General features: G+C 35.3%; 1 pseudogene; it reads right to left on the bottom strand.

Annotated features, from left to right (window-relative positions):
• Window positions 1-307: 307 nt before the first annotated feature.
• LOC107767722 (cysteine-rich receptor-like protein kinase 25) lies at window positions 308-6964 on the bottom strand (annotated as a pseudogene).
• Window positions 6965-7353: the final 389 nt, after the last annotated feature.

The following is a 7353-nucleotide window of genomic DNA, read 5'->3' as shown; positions in this document are numbered from 1 at the left end:
GAGCAAATAGTCGAGATGCATACAAGTTGATACCAACACCACTGTGATATACAAAATAATTAATTGTGTGTTGTTAGGCCATTCTAAATGAAACGGAAGTGTAGATATACCCAATTTTTGGACCACCATTTTACTTTACCCTGCACAAAAAATTTATAACTTTACCCACTTTGGAACACACTCCAGACGTCGTGTCTGAAGTTCCAAGAATTCGCATACGAAGTTCTACTCGTGACAGTGCAAACTTCAGACGCGAAGTTACAATTTTCTTCCCCATGTTTTCATTTAGCTCATTAGATCCTTTAACTTAAAAAAAGACTGCTAAGCAATCATAAAATTGAACTTAACGAGGGGAAGTACATTAAATAATTAAGAGTCACTTGAGTTTCGCAAAATCCCTATTTACTATGAACTAAATATGCAATGCAGTTTACATTTGACGCTTCCAGTTATGCAATAGCCATCCATAAGACTATCTTGGACAGAGTTCAGTAAATGATTCTTGGAGAATTGATTTGTTTGTGAATTGATTTATCGTTTTCATTCCTGCATAAGCCTTGAAAGATGTAGGTGGATTTGGCTCTGGCAGAGTAGCAGAATCAGTACTGAGAATACGAGCTATCAAGGCAGTTGTAGGTCTTTCATCGACATCATTTTGAACACATAACAGTCCATTATGTAAGCATCTCACAACTTCAGACGTCGACTTTGAGTCGCCATTAATAAGAGTTGGATCTACAAATTCCATACTTCTGCCATCTTTCCATAGCTGCCAAGCCTAGAGATACAGACGTTCATCTCAGGTTCAAAAATCACGTTTAAAACAAAATCAGTGACTTTTTAAATTTCTCTTTATTGTTAGTATAAATATAAATTAACCGGTGATAGCAGGTTATTACTCTTATTACTCCAGTTTCTACATTATCGTATCAGGCTTACTATGAAGAGTGGCCTGTTGTGTATGTAAAATTAACCTTGATCGCGTAAGAAAAAATTTAAAATAATCTAATGATGTACGATGATAAAGGATAAGGTATTTTCGCCCCTTATTAGAGGGAGTAAAATTGAAATATATACTAAAATTTAAATAGCAAATAGAGGGAATTTTTCAATATAAATTTACACTTACATGGGTAAGAAGGTCAGCCAATCCATCTTCTTGATAAAGAGTTCTAATTGTCTTTCCGCTTATTATCTCCAAAAGAAGCACACCAAAACTGAATACATCAGACTTCACAGAGAATTGACCATGCATTGCATATTCTGGGGACATGTAACCACTAGCAAAGAAAATAAATCACATTAATATAGTGCTGTAAGCACCTACGATGCATAAAATTTCAAGTTAGATTTAACCCTATATTAAGAACTATTGGTGTGAATTTAATCTTCCACTGTGCTGTTACTAGATAGCAACAGAAATAGAATATTATGGACGTATAAAGGAGAGGAGGGGTACATTAATATCTAAACTTGTAGCGGAAAATAAACACTTACTATGTCCCAACAATTATGTTAGTGCTTCCTTCAGTTTGATCAACTCCAAAAATTCTAGCCATTGCCGAAATCTGAAATTTTTGGGTTCATGTCTTTGTCTAACAATATATTGCTTGCTTTGAGATCACGATGTATGATTCGAGGACGAGAATCTTCATGAAGATAAACTAATCCTCGTACTATTCCTCTAATAATCTTGTCACGTACAGACCAAGTCAATGATGCCTGCTTCTTCGTGTTTTTATCCTCAGTAAGATGAATATTCCAAGTTAATTAGATACAACATCTCTGTAGAGAGCTTACAGTAAACATGAGAATATATAGAAGACAATACCAATGACCAGTGGCAAAGGGATTGACAAAAATGTAAAATTGCCACACTTGAGATTCAGACCTACAACCTAAAACAAATTTTGAACCACCTTGTCCTTACACTAGAATCACCTCTTAAATTAAAGGGATTTAACAATTTATATATAAACAAACAGATTGTTTTTGCGTACCCGATTTCTCCGGTATAATTTTTCAACAAATATGTGATTTACGTGAACCCCTTTGGACCATTCTTACCCAACTGTTTCTGGCTAATTAACTTGAACGGGGTGTAGAGAACTCAAGATATCCATGGCATCAAATGCAGGAAATTTATAAAGCAAGAAAATAAATCTAACTATATAAAAAACAACCAACCAAATAAAAAGTAGTCAAGGCTTTTGTTTGGCACGAACTCGTAGATGAGTATCTTTTCTTCCCCTTCCAAGCAAAAACCAATTAGCCTCACTAAATTTCTGTGTTGAAGCTTTGCTACAAGTACAACCTCATTCTAAAATTCTTCTACACCTTGGCTTGACCTTCTTGATAACCTCTTTACAGCAATCTCTTGTCCAGTAAGAAGTGCCCCCTGAACAAAAGAATTGTAAATGAATGTTTTGGTTTTATAAATGAGTTTACCTTCTAGGCATTGTAAAATCATTTTCATACTATTACCTAAAATACAACTACAGGTACTAATCCGCCAAAAGGTCTAGTAACCTGGAAATAAACTAGATTATCTGCTAAACCATGTTAAAATACACTCATAGTGTAAGACCATATTTTTACATTATCAGTCTATAAGTTAAATCCTTGACAAAAACCATGCCTGGAGTCATGAATCTGAAGTGACTGACTTTACCTTATACACATCACCGAATCCACCTTTACCAATTTCATTTTGCACAGCAAAGCAGTTTGTGGCTGTTTCTATTGTGCTAAAGTCATATTGCAAGCATTCAGCTGTTACAATCCCACTCATGAGATCATCTATAAAATAGAAAAAGGGTAAGTTAGTGAACGAGTTAAATTGTACTAATAAAGTCATATATAAGAGTCATCGGATTTTACCACTCAACTCCATTTTTGGAGCTTTCCTTTTCTTCATTCTCCACCGTCGCAAAAGAAAGCCTCCACTGAATAGTAGAATGAGAACTATTGTGCCAACAATTACTTTCTTTCTCATTTTATTGTGATGCCCTACATCAAAATATCAATCCTGATGAAAACCTTGGCTCTAAATCATCAACCACAACGATGTAAAGTTCCAAAATTGTACGATATTGTTCCACGAATAGTATTCTTTTATAGTACTATAATTTTTATGGCTCTGATCAATAACTCAAACTCATCTAATGATTATGACTATTTTGCTATCAGGCTAACGTTTCAAATTACTATGATATATATTTTCCTGTATCATCACTAATATAATAAATAAATTAAATTAATATCTTAAATTTTGTAACCAATGAAATAACGAATGAAATGAACGGGAAGAAGTAATTTGTATACAGTATTTGATGTAGTTTATTCCAGATTACATTAAGTACATGTCTAGTGAAGAGAAGAAAACTAGTCATCGTCTCCATACTATATCAGGCATACAGTATTATTAAACTCTACCTTTACTTTTGGACGGAGGCGGAGCAAGAGCAGGCATAGGTACTGTTTTGGTTGTGTATAAAGAATACACTTCATACCTGCAGTAGCAGAGTCAGGGAACTCAAAAAGAATAAAAGAATGTCACGCTTTTGCCACTACACTAGAATATTTTTATGTCAAGGGAATATTTGCTCACAATTCAATCAAACCTCCGCACCTGCATACCTGATATAACAGCTAGGATAGAAAATCCTAGCACCCCTTTGCCCATTACAGCATACTGGGAACTTGGTTATCACAGTTTTAAGGCACTTTAGACAGGCAGAAGTAGAAAGATGAGGAGTGCACTGAGAAAGTGCATAAATTGTTATCTGGTCAGTAAAATTGGTTTCTTTAGTTGCAACTCTTTTTCCTGAGCGATCGTTAGCAGCCTGAGTTGCAATTTCATCCATCGTGTCTCTTAGCATCTTTCTGAACCTACGTGGTTCAACGTTAATTGGGATTGGATTATGTTCCACATAACAACTGGAATCATCTGGATGGATAAATATGGATGGATTTGGCTCAGGAAATATCGATTGATTTGAATATCGTATGAAGCAGTAGTCATACGAAACCATACCCGTTTTTCTGTTGGGGCAACGCTGGATTATGTATTTAGTAGCACTATTCACACAATCTTGGCATTGGTTCTCGTTGGCATCATTTAGACAGAGAAACATGCCATAAATTATTTCAGAACCATCTTCAGTACCGCCAGTAGTGGAGTTGTGATAACTGTTTTTGCTAGAGGCATTTGATAAATTGGACAGTAGCATTTGAGGTTAGATGGATAGGAGCTATTTTGACTGTAAGTACTGGTGTTTGAGCAGTCAAATCCCAAAGGTGTGTAGCTTCCATAACAACATGATCTTTGGCTGATGAGCAACAAAAAAAGGAAGAATATATATGCATGGGAGAAGTGAGATATTCAAACTAGGCATTATGCACATTGGCAAATTCACTTAGCAAGTTGCTTTAAAAAGATTGTGGAATGAGATATTTAGCACAAACACTTTGTTGCTACTTCTTCGATTTTAGCTAATTAGATAACGTTTGGAAAAAAGAAAAAAAAAGTTTGAATAAGTTAGAACACTTGTTTGGACTTTTTTGACGATTTTGTTGTGTTTTTTGAGTGGAACACGAGATTTTTTGAATAAATTGTTTTAAAATCACAACTTCAAGAAATGCAACTTCACATTTGTTTTGGGGAAAAAATGCAAAGACAAATGTCAATCTCAACATGCATCAAGGAAGGGGTGGAGCAGAACCCTCTATGAATCATATTTCCTGCTTTCAGTTTCTTTTTCTTTTTAATAGAAAGCCACTTTATGAGAGTGGAGAGTTGAGTAGATTCTAACTTTTAACTATATTACTAATCATTTCCATGCTTTCAGAAAAGCCTAAGAAGCAAGAAAAACAAATAAGATAAATTCCAAAAGACAAAAATATACTAGATTTGGCCCACTGATGGTTAGTTCTTTCTTGGAAGAGACCGTCCCAAATTGAATATTTAACTCAAATGTATCTTTACCACCGAGCGATAGTGAGAAATAATGGTGAATGTACTAGGTTCACATTGATCATAACCTCTTTTTGACTCTATATTTTTATAGACATTGTATTAAAATACTGTATATCTATCAATTGGAAACCATTATCACATTATAACGTACTACTTGTATATCTATCAATGCTGATCAACCATAAATAATGCACTGACTGTCTATTGTAATAATGTTATAGTGGGGGTTTCTATTGATACTTTTATCTTTTTCTCCTCTATCCCTCTATTTGTCTCGTTATTCCCAATCCCTTTTTGAATTTTTTTTTCTCTTAACCTTTTTCTTTTACCAATTTTGCTTCTTTCTTTGACTTTATAAATTCTTTCGTCTCTTCATCTGAACATCCCATGTCAGAGAACCCCAGGTAGCTCTCATTTTTTTTTTTTTTACAAACTTAGTAGATTATGTTTGATTAATTAATTAAGGCAAAAAGTGTTATTGGTTTGTCTCGGGACTCGTCCAAGGAAGGACATAGTTAGGGAAGGGGGGATCGAGAGATGTGTCTATTTAATGGTTTGAAGCCTAGGAAAATCTCACATCGGACAAGGAAAAGAGGCCTGGGTAGCTTTATATCCTAGGTGGATCTCATTTAGAGTTTTCAATATTATATTAGTCCACTAAATGATAGAGGTAAAGGTGTTGGAATTTATTAAGCCCAAAAGCCATTAAGTTGCCGGGGCAAAAGTCCTTTTGTACACCAAAGTCCAATGCTTGCTGGGGCTAACCAAAAAAAAAAAAAAGAATTCAGGACTAATACACACGTTTTTTTGGATCCAGGGAGTGTTAGAAGTGCTATCTAGATTCAAAGTACTGTGAGAAGCTAGCTTTCTCTAAGATGCTAGTTTATCTTGCTATTGCTGCAAAGTTCCTATTGTATAAAACCAGATGCATAGTATCAGTGGAACTAGGTTTTTGTCAAATACAGCTAAGAAGTTGGAATTACTTAATCTACCACTAATTTTTAATCATTATGCGCTATACTAATACACTATAGTTAAGTACTTATGTCCACAATAAGTTTTATGGTAAGATCTCTACACATCTACATGGACCAATTCAGAAGAGCTAATTCCCTCCTCAAACCCCTCCCAACTTATCCACCTCCCAAAGCTACCCTCTCCTCCTTTTTCTTTCTTTATTATATTTTTCTTTATACTATTCTATGTAGTTCATTTTTATTAAGATGGCCAAAATTATCTTTAACCCAAAAAACAAAAAGTGATTGGTTAAGGATTTCCTTTTCATTTTTTTTCGCTCCCAAGTTGAGGTTTATGTACCAGGGTTGGAAAGATGAAAAGAGGGAAACCAGGTTTAAGCCTCTGTGAAATTGCTGCGATTATTTCATCTGGGTTTTGAACAAAATAAATACACGGAAATAAATGGAATTAAAAGCCTTTAGTAGAGAGTCTAATTTAATTGCCTCGGTAAGCAACCTCCACTTCCAACCAAGAGGTTGTGAGTTCGAGTCTCCCCAAGAGCAAGGTGGGAAGTTCTTGGAGGGAAGGATGCCGGGGGTCTATTTGGAAATAGCCTCTCTACCCTAGGGTAGGAGTAAGGTCTGCGTACACACTACCCTCCCCAGACCCCACTAAGTGGGATTATACTGGGTTGTTGTTGTTGTCTGAAAGTTAGGTAAGCGAGTAAACGACAGAGGGTAATAAACGAACTAGTATCTACAGCTAAGGGTGATCCTTAAAAATGACACTTTTAGCATTGACGAACTGTCTGATTTCAGATAACTTGGAATCTATTTGAGAATCAATGATCTAAGTTGAGTGAGGTTAGTAGATGAGGCCCAATCATTCTGCAGACAAAGGCTATCCATTGGAGAAATATTTATAGGATTAAAATGCATTGAGAAACTTGGTTGTGATCCACAAAGAATGGCTTTTACATTATTAGAAAACATCACACTGTTAAGGAAGCACCAAGTGCAACTATGAAAATGGAGGCAAGAATTTCAGCCAAGAGTGTACCTGTTGCTTAAAGAGCTTTGATATAACACGACTGGAAGTTCAGAATGCTGCAGATGCTAGCTAGCTTTTAGAACGGCTGAGTTTTGTTATATTCTGGTCAAAGCACATGAATGATGCAATTGACATCACTAAGAGCCACGTTGAATTAAGATGTGGTAGCATCCTTCTAACTTTTAAATGGAATAGCTCTGCTTACCCAATAGCTGTGACCCCCAAGAAGCTCATTGTAAATTAGTAAATTACTATGCTTCCATCCCATGTCCTTCGAAAGTAAAGAAAACAAAATAGCATTGTAAAGCATTGAGCCATGTTTCTACATTTTAGATGATTAAAGTAAAGAAAACAAAATAACATTAAAC

This window comes from Nicotiana tabacum, chromosome 20 (assembly GCF_000715075.1).
Source record: "Nicotiana tabacum cultivar K326 chromosome 20, ASM71507v2, whole genome shotgun sequence".
In the NCBI taxonomy this organism is placed as follows: Eukaryota; Viridiplantae; Streptophyta; class Magnoliopsida; order Solanales; family Solanaceae; genus Nicotiana; species Nicotiana tabacum.
The sequence above is the reverse complement of the archived record's forward strand: the minus strand, read 5'-3'. Positions and strand labels throughout refer to the sequence as shown.